Below are 14496 nucleotides of genomic sequence, written 5' to 3'. Positions count from 1 at the left end.
CCTCACTGCATACAAGTTAGATTGAAAGGTGGCAGTAGCCTCACAAAGCAGTCCTTAGAAAAGAAAATAATTCCTATCGCCTTTGCTGTGTGCCTAGCTTTGTTAAGAGCACAGTTTGTTAAATGTTATGGTTTAGGTGATTTGTTGGAACTAAACTACTGCTAAAGAAGAATCAGTAATCTTTAAGTCCATATTCTGACTCCTTTCCCTTGACTGGAAAGTTTCCATTTTTCCCAAAGACCATTCTGATCAAAGGCAAAGGCTCCGTGGAACTAGCTGCCCACCAGGTACCTTTCAGCCGCTATTCACATTAACTCTTGATTGTCTGCTAGGTGGAAAAACCAGCTTCCAAGGACTCGATCACAAAACCTGAGCCTTTTAGCACTTCTCTAGTTAAGAATACTTAGAAGAGTAAGCTCTCATCTATAAGACTGTCAATAAAGAAGCCTCAAAGATACTGGATTACAGCAAACTGCTGAGGTGAAAAACAGTACCTTAACGTCTCCTTAGAGGAGGGCAATATTTACAGGCAAAAGAGGGGGGAAATGTTCTTTTAATCTACCTATAACTGTACTTTACAGATTAAAGGAACTATGAAAACCACCCTCATTTAATCTTGGTTTAATAAGAAAATACATCCAGCCTCCAAAGTGAGGTTGGAGGTTCATACAGAACCCTCAGAAAATTACATTAAAAATTTTATATCCAGAAGATAATCCCATACCAAGATTAACACCCTTATTCCATCTCACCCCATATTCTGACCCCCACCCCACAAGTCTGGTTAAGACTTTGGCCTCTGAAATAAGACTGCCTGGGTTTTAATATCAATCCAATCAACTTACTAGCTGTGTCATCTTGGGTCAAATATCTTGTTTTCTTCATGTGTAAAAATAGGAATGATAACAGGTTCATAATAGATATAAAAGGAGATAAGCTATGCAAAGTACTTAACACAATGCCTGGCATGTAGTTAAAGCTCAGTAATTCTCAGCTGCCATTACTTTTTGTTGTCGTTACTGCACTTCATTTCAGCTCAGGCACCACTTCTTCCAGAAAGTCTTCCTTGAAACCTTCACCCAAGATTCCTCTCATCTGCATATCCTACATATACCTCTACCATGGCATTTCTCTCACTGGATCATATTCGTTTGTCTACCTCACACACTCTGCCCTCTTTAAGTGCTAGGGTTGTATCCTGTACCTCTGTATTTGTAGGCCCAGCAAAATGCTTGGCACATAGTAGGCATTCAAAGAATTATGTGTTAATTTTTAAAGTTTACCCAACATTTAAATTAATTTACATTTGTTTTTTTTTTAACTAACAAAATCTGGCAAAAGATGTCAGTTCTAATATGGAATTACTTAAGTTTTAGTCAGATTCTTACTGTTATTTCATTTCCTTGGCTAAAAGAAGGGAGGGACAGGAGAGAAAAGCAAAGTTCCCAGTTCACTAAGAAATGGGAAAGAGCTTTTTGAATCAAATTGGGGAGAGCAATGGGAGGTATGATGGGAGATGTGCAAAATGAGAAACTAACAAAAAGCCAAATGGATTAAAAAGAGATAAAGGAATCTAACATAACCAGCTAGGAAACAGCCTTTCCTGCCTAAACACTGAACTGAAAAATCTTTTCAAATCACAAAGCAATCTTTCCTCATGAAAGGACCAACCAAACTTTAGTTCCCTGAGCTATCTATTTCAGACCACTCCACTTCATCCAAAGGCAAGACAGGCTTTCACCATGGAACTTTCAGAACAAAGCAACAGTGGAGAATAGCTTCCCAGTTCACCCAGGCAAATATTCATCCATCACTGATGACATCTAGATCCATTCAATTTCCCTTCTCCTGAGTAATGAGGAAAAGTAAAAGAAAAAAACACATCTAAGTTCTGGTCACCTGGATGAAAAATGTAAACCAGTCTATCACAATTCTAATGCCTTTAATTTCTACCTGATACTTATTAGTAAATCAGAAGTTTGCCTTAATTGGATATGGTTGCTATAAAGTTTCAAAAGACCTATCTGTTAAGGTTTAGTCCAAAGCCATTTTCACAACCAAGTCATAAGTGAGAGTACTAATCGAAACACTGGTATAGCTGAAAATAGCTCTCCTACCATAAAGTCACCTGCTCAGAACTGAGCCAGTCATCAAGGGCTTTATAATATTTAAAAGCAGATTGAAGGCAAATGAGTAAACCATGTACTTAAAAAACAAAACAAAACAAAAAAAAACTGTGACTGGGGGTTACAATGCTGCATATAATATTCTCAGAATCTGCTGCTTTGCTTTTTCTCCCACCACTTTATGACTAAAAGACTGGAGAATCCTGTCAGCAAGGAGAGCACGCCTCCAAGCCACAGCATGAAGGAGCCCACACCTCTCTATGAAACACTGTCTTTGTACTTCAAAAAGCACAGGTATCAAATGATAACAGATAAACTTTGGCCTGTAAATAAAAGTGGTCCTAACAAGAAAGACTTTTTTTTTCTAAAGAGAAAAGCCCCAGGATAGGATGTCATTAATCTAGCAATTCCCTATATAGCCCACTTGTAGATATTATTGTTAAGAACCTGCAGTTGGGGGGCTTCCCTGGTGGTGCAGTGGTTGAGAGTCCGCCTGCCGAGGCAGGGGACACGGGTTCGTGCCCCGGTCCGGGAAGATTCCACATGCCGTGGAGCGGCTGGACCCGTGAGCCATGGCCGCTGAGCCTGCGCGTCCGGAGCCTGTGCTCCGCAACTGGAGAGGCCACAGCAGTGAGAGGCTCGCGTACCGCAAAAAAAAAAAAAAAAGAACCTGCAGTTGATTCCTGTCTCTGACTGCAGGGCTGATAAATTATTTGCATTCACAATCACACCAACCTTCTTTGTAAATCCACACAATAAACCTTGAAACAGAGCACTGTTTTGTTTCAGGAGAAGGTTTTTTGGGTTTTTGGTGGGGTATTCTTTTTTTTTGGTTTTCTTTTCTTTCCTTTCCTTTTCTTTTTTTTTGCTGGCTGGTTTTGTTGTTTCTAAAGAGAAGGTCATTTAGAGGGCTGAAGCAGAGATATGTAAATTAAATAAAACAGCAGTAAGCTTGAGAAGAAATAAGGAAATAATATAGCAAACCATGAAGTGTTACTTCAACAGATATGGCCAATAGAGGAAAATTTTATGTCAATTTATCCATTAAAAATCTCTCTTTTTGGAGTATTATGTAAGTCTCATAAAAAAAAAAAAAACCTGCAGTGGGCTGAACTGGGACATGCGAGGACTCAATACAACCAAGCTTCAGATACTTAAATATCTCATACCACTTTTTGCTTATAACAAATAAAATGCAGAGCTACAGATGCTTTCTCATCTGTGTGTAAATGAAAGCGAAACTGTACGAGTAGTTAGTATTCTTAGAATTTTTAAGAGCCAGTTTATTTAAATTAAATCAAAGCCAATCTGTATCTGTACAGAAATAAAAATAAAATTTTCTTAGGGCTCTTATTCTCTAGACTTTACAGAGCTGTATATACTCTTCCCTCCACCCCTCCCTCTGTGATAAAGAAATGAAAGAGCTCTGCAGGTTAAAAACCACTTCAAATGAATCCGAGAGAAGGAAGTTCAAAGGGATTAGAATATCACTTGTCTCACCAGTCTGCTATAGAGTAGGGTTCAGCTCTTCCCTGCCCCACTCTTTGTGCTCCCATAACACATCGTGGAGTTTATCATGCTTTTTTATGCTTCTACATCTATCTCTGCCTCCATAGCGTGAACACTCTGATAGCAGGAACTGGGTTTTATTTAGCCAGGGACAGTCCTTGTTGACAGGAATTGTATGTACATAACACCTAGATACTAATTATCATTAAGTGATTTGAATTAAGCATCCTAGAGAAGGTATTAAAAATGCGGTAAGCATATTTTAAGGCACTGAATATGGCCACACATATAAAGCACCAGAGATCACAAATATTAGAAAATTGTAATCTAGTTAGTCATCAACATAGCCTAGCACTGACATTCAGATAATTTGGCATTGTTTGGTTTATTTACTGCAGATGTGTGGCTTTCAATAACTTCATTTTTATGACATGTACACACACGCGCGCACACACACACACACACAATCATTCTTTCTCCTATACTTCCATCTTCAAGTTGATTGTAATTCACACATTCCACACAATGTGTGACAGAAATAAAAATCTTGGCAAAACGGTCAACAAACATTCCTTACTATCCAATTATCTAGTACAGACTCTGTCTAGCCACAGAGAAACTGCCCTTTCCTTATCCTCACCTGTAAAATGCCAATATTTCTCTGCTGCTTAAAAGTGACATTAATTCTAGGCAGGGCAACAAGGATGCCCAAATGCGCCTGGTCTCTCTGTCTCTCTCTCTCACACACACATACACACACCCCGCAAAGGCACACAGAGAAACCCCTAAAGACACACCACACACAGAGGGCCTTCATTCTTTGCCTCTCCCTCCCTCCTGACAGAGGCAGCCGCCGCCACGTGAGACACAAAGGAGTGGGGGCGGAAGAGCTCAATCAAAACAGCTTGGGGAAGGAAAGAAGGGTATGCTCATCAGCGAAAGTCTCCGTGGAAAAGCCAGAAAACCTTCCCTTCCGGCCTGACTATCCTGGGCAAATAACCTTGCTCAAGATCTACTTACTTGAGCTTAGAGGTCAAGCCCTCCCTTAAACCTTTCTGAGAAGGCGTAATATGAAAATTCACCCCATTATTTCAAAAGTGCATTATGAGAAATGTCAGGGTGCAGCTTATACACATACTCTGGGGAGCATAGCTGAGAGCAATTTTGAAAACCAAGCAGTTAGACAGGAAGAGCCAGGAGCTTCTGTCAGGCTGGGACAGGGCCTTTGCAAGAACAGAGTATCTCCCTTCTACCAGGTCCAGAGATGGCTGGTGCCACTGCGGCCTCCAGTAACTGAGCAGAGCAAGCAAGCTCTCACAAACAGAACTTCCTCAGCGATACGCCTGAAACTACAGCCTCAGGTTCACAGTGGTCATCTCTGGCAATGGGATTCGCAGGATGTAGTTATTTCTATCTGGAATAATCGTTTCCTAAACTTTCTACATTAAGCATGTGTGACTTTTAAAATCAAAAAAGAAAGGGTTAAAGAGTAAGGAAGGGACGGAGGGAGGGAGGGAGGGAGGGAGGAAGGAAGCAAGCTAGAGCAGCCAGAGAGACGGAAGAAGTAGAATGCACAGGCAGAAGAGAAGCTTGGCACTGCTTCAGCACAGGGGGCTGTTTTCCTTCAGGCCAAAAGCCACAGACTGACCCAGCAGGATGCAACTTTCTCAGGTGGAACCTAGCTCTTCAGCTTCTCTCTACAAGGTTGCTTCATTTATTCTGATTAAGACTCATTCATTCTACCAGGTCTATTTCCATAAGCTTCCAGCTGACTCAGGTTGCCCACAGTTAAGGACAATAAGCACTGAGTTGTATAAAAAAAACAAAAAACAAAAAACAAAACAAAAACAAAAAAAACAGAGGAACCCTTTCTTAATAGGCAGAATGGCAGTCCCTTTAAAATTTTAAACCTAAATCTGAAATTAGAGTACAGAAGTAAAATCAAATCAATACAAACTTCCCATCTCCCACGTCTGGTAATACGAGTGATTCCCTTTATTACCTAAAAGTGAGAGAATCCATAAGCTTTTACTTTAAATTGCTGCTCGATTAGAATCAAAGCGTAACGTTTAAGCCAGTTGGAAGAAAGAAAGCATTCCTAAAAATCCTGTCATTTGCTGGGAGAGTTTTAAAAGGAGAAATGGGATGAGCTACACTAGGCGTCCATCTTCAGGGGCAGAGTCTGCAGTTGGTGGAGCTGGATAGGCCTTGGCCAGCATTCCTCTCTGCTTTTGTTTCTCCTAGAACAGCGCCTGTGACAGTTAACTCATCATTCAGGGACATTCATAATTCCATCTCATCTCAGGGTATTTTACAGTTTCCTTTTGTGACTGACCAGAGAAGTTAAAAATTTATATAATTTGGTGCTTGCCTTGCACTGGAACTGTTCACCTGAGGGCCTAAAGTAACAAACCTGATGTAAAAAAGAGTTTCAAGAGCTGACTGACTGGGTATATCTAATACCCATGAAATCACCAGAGGACACACATATACTTCCAAATTGGGGCAAGGGCTGCAGCTGTCGCACTTTTTCCAAATCTCCAGATAACCACCCTCGCTGCTTATTCAGGGATGTGGGTTATTAATGGTGGCAAGAGTGGGCTGGATTGAAAGGAAAGCTGGATATACTGCATTAATAGACAGGGGACTCACCTACATAATTCTTAGCAGATGGTTACTCTATTGAGACCAGCTTGAGACATCAAATTCCCTAGTCTCTTAGGATTCTGCAAGTAAAACTGGGTCTCTCCTGTCATTGAATTACCTTGAGACTCTCAGTCTCTTTGAAGGGAACCTTGATACCAGTAACATCATCCCTCTTGAAGAGAACTTCTGTTCCCTAGTAATGGCTAAGGAATCACTAGACTGCAAGCCCCAAGAGGGCAGAGACCATGTCTGTCTTACCACTGCATTTCTAATGCCTAAGATAGTAGGCACCCAATAAATACATTTTGATGGAAGGAACTAACTCTGCAAGCTACTTCTGACATAAAATCCAAAAAATGCTATTGAAGTAGCCCCAGGCAAAACACTGCCCTGACTAAAAGACAAAGCCAATCTGGCCTAGCACAAGAGTTTGCCAAACATGGGCATATCATCAGTGTTGGGGGAAGTGAACCAGGGCTGAGGGCCAGATGGTGTCATGGCAGCAGAACAAAGTCCTCTTCCAGAGGAAAAGTATCCCTGGCTGAAGGAGGAAACAAGTAGCCAACAAGCAGTCGTGCTCCTTAGTGGCATGTTACAATTACAGGAGATGCACAACACAGCCCACACTGTCATGGGCTTCAACCAACCTCAGGCCTGAATGGAGGCCTACTTCTCCTGACAATGCAGAAAGGCCAGCTGCCTACAGTATACTTTAAAAAAATGTGGGGATTGACATCCCACTGGACAGAGGTTTAAGAAGCCAGCAGAGACCTCAAACCTACTGCCTACGGGGTCATCTTGGGATAAGACAAGAGTCTAACCAAACAGGATTTTATGTCATCACATCATAATGACTACTACTAACATTTGCTGAATTGTTATTTATGCACCTGGGAGTAGGCTAAACACTTTGTGTGAACATTTCATTTAATCTTCGTAACAATCCTATCAGAGGTACTGTCATTCTTGTTTTGTAGATGAGAAACCTGATGAGAGGTGGGTTTCAGTAATACCACCCAGTATATAATAGAACCAGGACTCAGATACAGGCGTGTCTGACTCCTGAGTCCATGCTCCATGCTCTTGGCCACTCTGCCTCCTGTTTCTTGCTCAGGTGATGAACTAGGTAGGTGGTCAAGACCAATTCTTACAACTTCTCTCTAAAACATATCCAGTAGTGTCTGGAATCAAAAGTGGTTAAAGGATCTTAACCACACAGGCTGACTTTTCTTACGGAAGCTCTTGGATGGAGGATCAGAAAGAAAGTTCAAAGGGCAGGCCCTCAAACCAAGAGCTGTGCATTTTAACCCAAACTGTTCAATACTACTCACCTGAGAATAGATGTCCAAAGAGTAACCACACACATAGTCTTGATCATGTTCCTGCTGATTTCACACAATGTCTGGACCAAGGCCTTGCTTTGGTCCTGCAATTATTCTGTTTTTATAAATTCCTCCACTACTGTATTATTTCCTCTCTGAGGAATTCCTAAGGAGAGTCAATTTAAGACAGCTTTTAAATTGAACTGGATTTACTGCCCAATTATGCCATTTTCTTAACCCTCTTCACTTTATCACACAAGTTAGGAAGTAAGTCTGTGTTTGCATAATGTTTCTAAAGGGCAAAAAGAACCCACCAAAATTACAGTTTTCCTAGCTAGAGAGAAGGACTTAAGATGATTATCTTTTACTGAAGAGTATTTAAGCAAGAGACAATTACTTCATTTCATTGGGAGAGAAGCTAACTTTAGATAATTCTGATTGGTCTTACCGAAGTCAATTAAATTGTGATATAAAAAGATCCCATAGATTTGCTCAACGCTAGCTGAATTTTAGAATCAAAAAGCTTGCATGGTTTATGTTAACGACCAGAAAACTCTACCTCCCCCAGCTGCGATGTACTCAAGTCATTATCACAATCTGAGGAGACAGATTTAGGATTAATAATTTATTACCTTCCTGTAGTGCAATGTAGTTAAGAATATAAGACAGTTTGGCAGGAGAAAGTTCCTGCGGAAGGCTCATCGCTATGAGGTGTATTCCATTAGTCATCCACCTTAAATGAGGTGCCCAGCAGATACAAGAAGAGCAGGGATATAATGCCACCCAAAAACTCTCTGGAAAATGCTTTTCTCCTAAAGATAAGACTGATGCATGTTCAAAATATATTATTCTCTTCAACGACAAAAGATACCACTTGGTCTGACTGGTACAACAGGGGCTACAGCCCTCGAAGTACAACTAAAAGGTGGGGGCAAAGGAAGAAAGTGAGTTCAGGTGCCTTCTGTCTGCCAGGGGCAAATGCGAGCAGTTGTAAGAACAAAATGAGAATGGCAACTAGTGGAGGAAGACCTCTTGCTAAGCCAGAAGCTGTCTCTGTCCCATCTGCAGTCTCTGTGGGGGCTGAGGGTGATAATTAATCTCTCCCATCCAGAGTTTAGGACTAATTAAAAAAATAAAACCTGGCAGTTAGAGGTAGATGGAGACCAAAATATTATCTTTATAAGTGTAAGGTGACTGGAGAACATAACTTAGATGTACAATCACAAATGGGCTTCCTAATACTCTCCTACACTGAATTACCAATTGGACAAATGCAGGCTGTCTTGGCATGGGCAGACCAGTTAGAGCATGGCAGGGTGAGAATACATGAAAATCCTGAAGACTAGCCATTCCACACAACAGAATTCTTTTCCAGTATCACCAAACAGAAAAATCGCTCTTCCATTCACAGAGAGAGTCAGAGAAAGGTGGGAAAAAAAGAACAAAAATTACCTTCCTGGGAAATGAAGTGGCCACTTAATTGGCCAATACTGAAAAACAGAGTATGAAAGATTGATTCTCCTTAACATGTATATTCCAAGGTGGTCCTATTTCTAGCATTATCTTTAGGTTAACCCAACAAACCTTTATTGCTACCTACTACATGCTATATGTTAGGTATGTAACTATGAGTAAAACAGTTTCATGAAGTAGACACATAAGCAAGTAATCATAGCAGACTTCTGCTCCCAGCCATGATGGAGTAACTGGTACCAGACTCACAATCTACCATAAATGACTATGAAACTGGACAGAATACTTAAGACAATTGTTTTCCATAAGAATATAATAGTCCGTGCAAGATTACAATCTCTGGGAGACGGGAAACTTGAAGTGAGCCCCATAATTGCCCAGTTCTCTTTTAAGGGACAGCTTCTCAACCACAGCACAGGAAACTGGAACCCAAACAGAACAGAGGGTTCTCACCAAGCCCAAGGAGCAGAGATCTGAATCTGGCTAGAATTTGAGTGGCAGGACACTGGAGAAGGAGCTGTGAAAAGAGTGGATCCCAAAAGGCTGAGGGCTGGGACATAAAGGCACAGGTTTGTCATATACTAGATGTTACATCGATGAGAAGGAAACAGGATCACTAGAGGTCAAGCAGTGCTGGGGTAGGAGGTAGGAGCATTTTAGAATTCCTGCTCTGCCAAAGTGAAGAAATCACATTAACAACACAGACCAGCAGACACTAGAAAGGCCTTCAGGAGTAAAGACCACATTCTAGGGCAAAACCTACTCTGAACCTCTCCTCACAAAGCCTAAAACTAACACAGTATGATACGGCAGAATAATAGAGAAATATATAGACGCTTTGAGAACACTAAAGAACAAGTTCAAATCAAGGCTTCAGGGAAAGCACCAGAAAGGAGCTTATGTTGACCTGAATCAGAAAACATCAGGCAGGGACTTCCCTGTTTGCACAGTGGTTAAGAATCCGCCTGCCAGGACTTCCCTGGTGGCGCAGTGGTTAAGAATTCACCTGCCAAAGAAGGGAACATGGGTTCGAGCCCTGGTCCAGGAAGATCCCACATGCCGCAGAGCAACTAAACCCGTGCGCCACAACTACTGAACCTGCGCTCTAGAGCCCGCGAGCCACAACTACTGAGCCCACGTGCCACAACTACTGAAGCCCACACGCCTAGAGCCCGTGCTCTGCAACAAGAAGCCACCACAGTGAGAAGCCCACGCACCACAATGAAGGGTAGCCCCAGCTTGCCGCAACTAGAGAAAGCCCGTGCCCAGCAAAGAAGACCCAACGCAGCCAAAATATATATATATATAAAATAAAATATTTTAAAAAGACCCAACGCAGCCAAAAATAAAAATAAATAAATAAATTTATTTTTTAAGAAAAAAATACATCAGAGAGAATGGTAATGTCATAGGCAGAGGAATGGAGTACTCTGTGGAAACATGAAACGGCACTCTATGAAAAGTGATTTGAATGTGGAAGAGAAAAAGGAGTATAGGATGCTTCAGGGATTTCTACCTAAGAATGTAAGTAGAGGTGATCTTCGCACCACTACAGGGAATAAAGGAGGAAGAAGGGTAAAAGATTGTGAGTTCAGTCTTGATATATTAAGTTGGAGGTAGCTGGGAGACATCCAGTTGGAGATGTGTGACATACAGGTGGCTATGTGGTCTGGGGCCCAGGAGAGAAGTGAATGAACACGTATAGACTTGGGAGTAGTGAGCACACAGGTTACAATTATGGGAAAGAATGAGATTGCCCAGGTAGAGCGCACAGTGTGAGACAAGAAAGGGTAGAAACAGAACCCTGAAGAACAAAACATTTAAGGGACAAGCTGAGAAGAAAGTGTGGGAAGAATTAGAAAGTGCGATGCATCAGCTGTAAGGGAGAGCAAAGAAAAGCATGCTGTAACTTAAGGCAACTGAGGAAAGGGTATCAAGAAAGTAGTCAAAGGTGTCAAATGCAGCAGAGATGTTAAGTAAGGTAAAAAGTAAAGGTGTCAAGCTAGGAAGTCATTGGTTACCTTGGTAAAAGCCAAGGTTTAGGCAGAAGCCAGACGTCACTGGATTCAGAAGAGGACAGAGGTGGGAGAACAGAGACAGCAAATGTGGTCTGCTCATTCAGAAAGCTTCCCTGACTGGGAAGGCTAAGCCAGGAACCTGGCTAGAGGTCCCTCACAAAGAACAGTGCCTGGCTCAATAAATATTTGTTGAATGAATAAGCAATAATAATAAAAATACAACAAATAAATAATCTGTACCCATCTGGTTATTTGACCAGTCCTTGTTTCTAATTGTATCAGTTTGTCTGTCTGCAAAGTGGATATGTATTAGGCCCAAGCCAAGTTCCATTTCCTTCACGAAGCCTTCCCTGATTCTTCTAACCTTCAACAACCTCCTCTATGACAATCAAAAAACAGACAGTAACAAGTGTTGGTGAGGACATGGAGAAATTGGAACCCTAATACATTGCTGGTGGAAATGTAAAACAGTGCAGCAGCTGTAGCAAACAGAAAGTTAAACAAAGAGTTACCATATGATCCAGCAATTCCACTCCTAGGTATAGATACAATGAAATATTATTCAGCTATGAAAAGGAATGAAGTACTGATACATGTTACAACATGAATGAATCTTGAAAACACTACCCTAAGTGAAAGCAGCTAGACATAAAAGGCCACATATTGTATGAATCCATTTATATTAAATGTCCAGAATAGGCAAATCCATAGAGTCCAAAAGTAGCTTAGTGGGGCTTCCCTAGTGGCACAGCGGTTGAGAATCTGCCTGCTAATGCAGGGGACACAGGTTTGAGCCCTGGTCTGGGAGGATCCCACATGCCGCGGAGCAACTAGGCCCGTGAGCCACAACTACTGAGACTGCACAGACGTCTGGAGCCTGTGCTCCGCAACAACAGAGGCTGCAATAGTGAGAGGCCCGCACACCGCGATGAAGAGTGGCCCCCACTTGCCACAACTAGAGAAAGCCCTAGCACAGAAACGAAGACCCAACACAGCAAAAATAAATAAATTAATTAATAAACAACTTTGAGGAACTAATTCATATTAAAAAAAAAAAAGAAAGTAGCTTAGTGGTTTCCAGAAGCTAGCAGAGGGAGAAAGAGGGAATGACTGCTGATGGGTATGAGGTTTCTTTTAGGTGAGTAAACTGTTCTGGAATTAAATAGTGGTATTACATCTCAATTAAAAAAATAAATAACCTCATCTAATCTCTTACTACAGAACTCCTAAATTCTACCCATCTACTTACCCCTAAATCTACTGATTTGCATTGAGTAAAATTACTCTCTCCAGTGAGAGAGAGGTTCCTTGAAGACACAGAGCCTCATCAATTTTCTCCTGGACTACTATTTCATTAGCTTTCTAACAGATATCCTTACATCTAGCCCTGACCTCCCTCCCCTTTCCATCTTTCTCCCATCCCCACCATTACCATTCTTTCATATTCCAGCAAAAATGTTCTAGAAATTTACCAGTATTACTCTTCTGCTTAAAGTTTTCAATAGCTCCCAATTTCCTAAGGCAATTCTCTCCAAAGTAGAGTTTTTGCTTACCAGAAGTGCACAAAACAAATCATTGGGATATGAAAAGAAAATATTAAAACTATTTATATTTGTTTGGGGCATCTCTCAGAAACATAAGACATTAGTACAATGGTGCTTATTATAATGTATAAACAAACAAAAACTGGGGCACATCTTCAACATTTTTTATGGATATAAGTACATAATCAAGAAAATTTGTAGACCATCTGCCTTAAAAGATTAAAAATCAAAGCTTCTTTCCATGGCATACAAGATCCTTCATCACCTGGCCACCATCTACCTCTTCAGGAATTGCCATTCCAGCTTTGCTCTTTGTATTTCAGCAGCACTAAACTGCGTATAGAGTTTCCTTTATTTACCAAGCTGTTTCATAATTTTGTGCTTTTGCTCTTGCAATCCCATTGCCTGGGAATACCCTTCGAATCCTTCAAATTCAACCTTCAAAATTCTGTTCAGGCATCAGCTTCTCTGGAGAGAATTCTTCAGTTCTCTCCCTTCATCTCTAAGCTAAATGCTTCTCTGGTTGCAGTAGCACTCAGGGCATGGTATCCCTCTGTCTTTTCACTTACCACATCGTAGTATTTATACATCTATCTCCCTCATTAAACTGGGAGTTCTTCCAGGGCAGGAATTGTGTTGTACTCATCTTTATTTTATTTTATTTTTAATTTTTATTTTTTTTTGCGGTACACGGGCCTCTCACCGCTGTGGCCTCTCCCGCCGCGGAGCACAGGCTCCAGACGCGCAGGCCCAGCGGCCATGGCTCACGGGCCTAGCATGTGGGATCTTCCCGGACCGGGGCACGAACCCGCAGCCCCTGCATCGGCAGGTGGACTCCCAACCACTGCGCCACCAGGGAAGCCCTGTACTCATCTTTATTACCCTCATGCTTAGCCCAGGACCAAACTCCTAATAAGTTCTCAAAAATTGGTTCTGAATTGGATTCTTTTTCTCTGTACTCAAAATACTTATTAACTAACTCTGTAATCTATTTCCCAGAAAAGCAAGGGAATAACAATAAAAGTTTTCATAGCCAATTGTTAGCTTCTGGAGTACATCAGCCTCAATGACCCTCCTTGGTTTAGGTTTCCAATGCTGGTTCCGGCCCTCTCCTGTGCATGCGCCATATATAACTCTTCAGATGCACACATTCTTTCTTTAGACGTTAAAATATTTGTGAATATTTTAATCAGATCTTGTTGTTCTCAAAGGCATTATGTCTCTTTAAAGTGCCTTCACATACCTTTGCCTCGATTGTGTTCATTTTAAGCTTTAACTCTCAAATGATAGATTGTGTTGATTTTAATTGTTGATTAAATTATTGTGTTATTAAATTATTATTTATTTAAATATTTATTTAAATTATTAAATTATTGTTGATTAAATTGTTGATAGATTGTTGTTGTTTCTCAAAGGATAATTCCCTTATTGCTAAATTATTATTCAATCAACAAATATTTTTATGGTGCATCTACTATAGGTCAAGCCCTTGGTACTTGCTAGGAATAGCTGGCGTGAGCAAGAGGCAAAATCTCTGCTCTCAAGAAGCTGACAATCTATAATAGGAATTTCCAAATTCTTGGGGTCACTTCATGTTTTTCTCCAGATACTGATAATCCCCAGGTCCAAAATGCTATTTTAAGCCATGTAACAATAACGTTAGACAAAAAAATAGTAATTCAATGGCTCACAAGGAAAACACACAGCATCTTTTATCAAATTGTAATCACTGCTTCCTAGCAGTGGGCTCCAGCACTGAACCCAAAGCTGAAATAAAAAATAAGCCCACTATACATAAGTCAGTGGGTACCTGGGGCTCTCCCAAAGATGGAGAAACTGCTAAGTGATAAACAGGAAT

At 41.0% G+C, this 14496-nt stretch overlaps 1 protein-coding gene and 1 long non-coding RNA gene across 9 annotated transcripts in view; both read right to left on the bottom strand.

The window, feature by feature from the left end:
• The window catches only part of KIAA0319L (KIAA0319 like), a 112545-nt gene that overhangs the window by 90968 nt on the left and 7081 nt on the right, over window positions 1-14496 (bottom strand). The gene's annotated exons all lie outside the window — the stretch shown is intronic.
• Window positions 9745-10128, bottom strand: LOC113621843 (uncharacterized). Its single transcript, XR_003433326.1, has 2 exons — window positions 10083-10128; window positions 9745-10041 (listed from the first exon to the last, which is right to left on the bottom strand). It is a non-coding gene; the product is annotated as an uncharacterized LOC113621843 (long non-coding RNA).

Source organism: Aethalodelphis obliquidens, unplaced genomic scaffold (assembly GCF_003676395.1).
Source record: "Aethalodelphis obliquidens isolate GAN/ISIS:26980383/991018 unplaced genomic scaffold, ASM367639v1 scaffold9, whole genome shotgun sequence".
NCBI lineage: Eukaryota > Metazoa > Chordata > Mammalia > Artiodactyla > Delphinidae > Aethalodelphis > Aethalodelphis obliquidens.
Note: the sequence above shows the minus strand (reverse complement) of the source record. Positions and strands in the feature narration are given on the sequence as shown.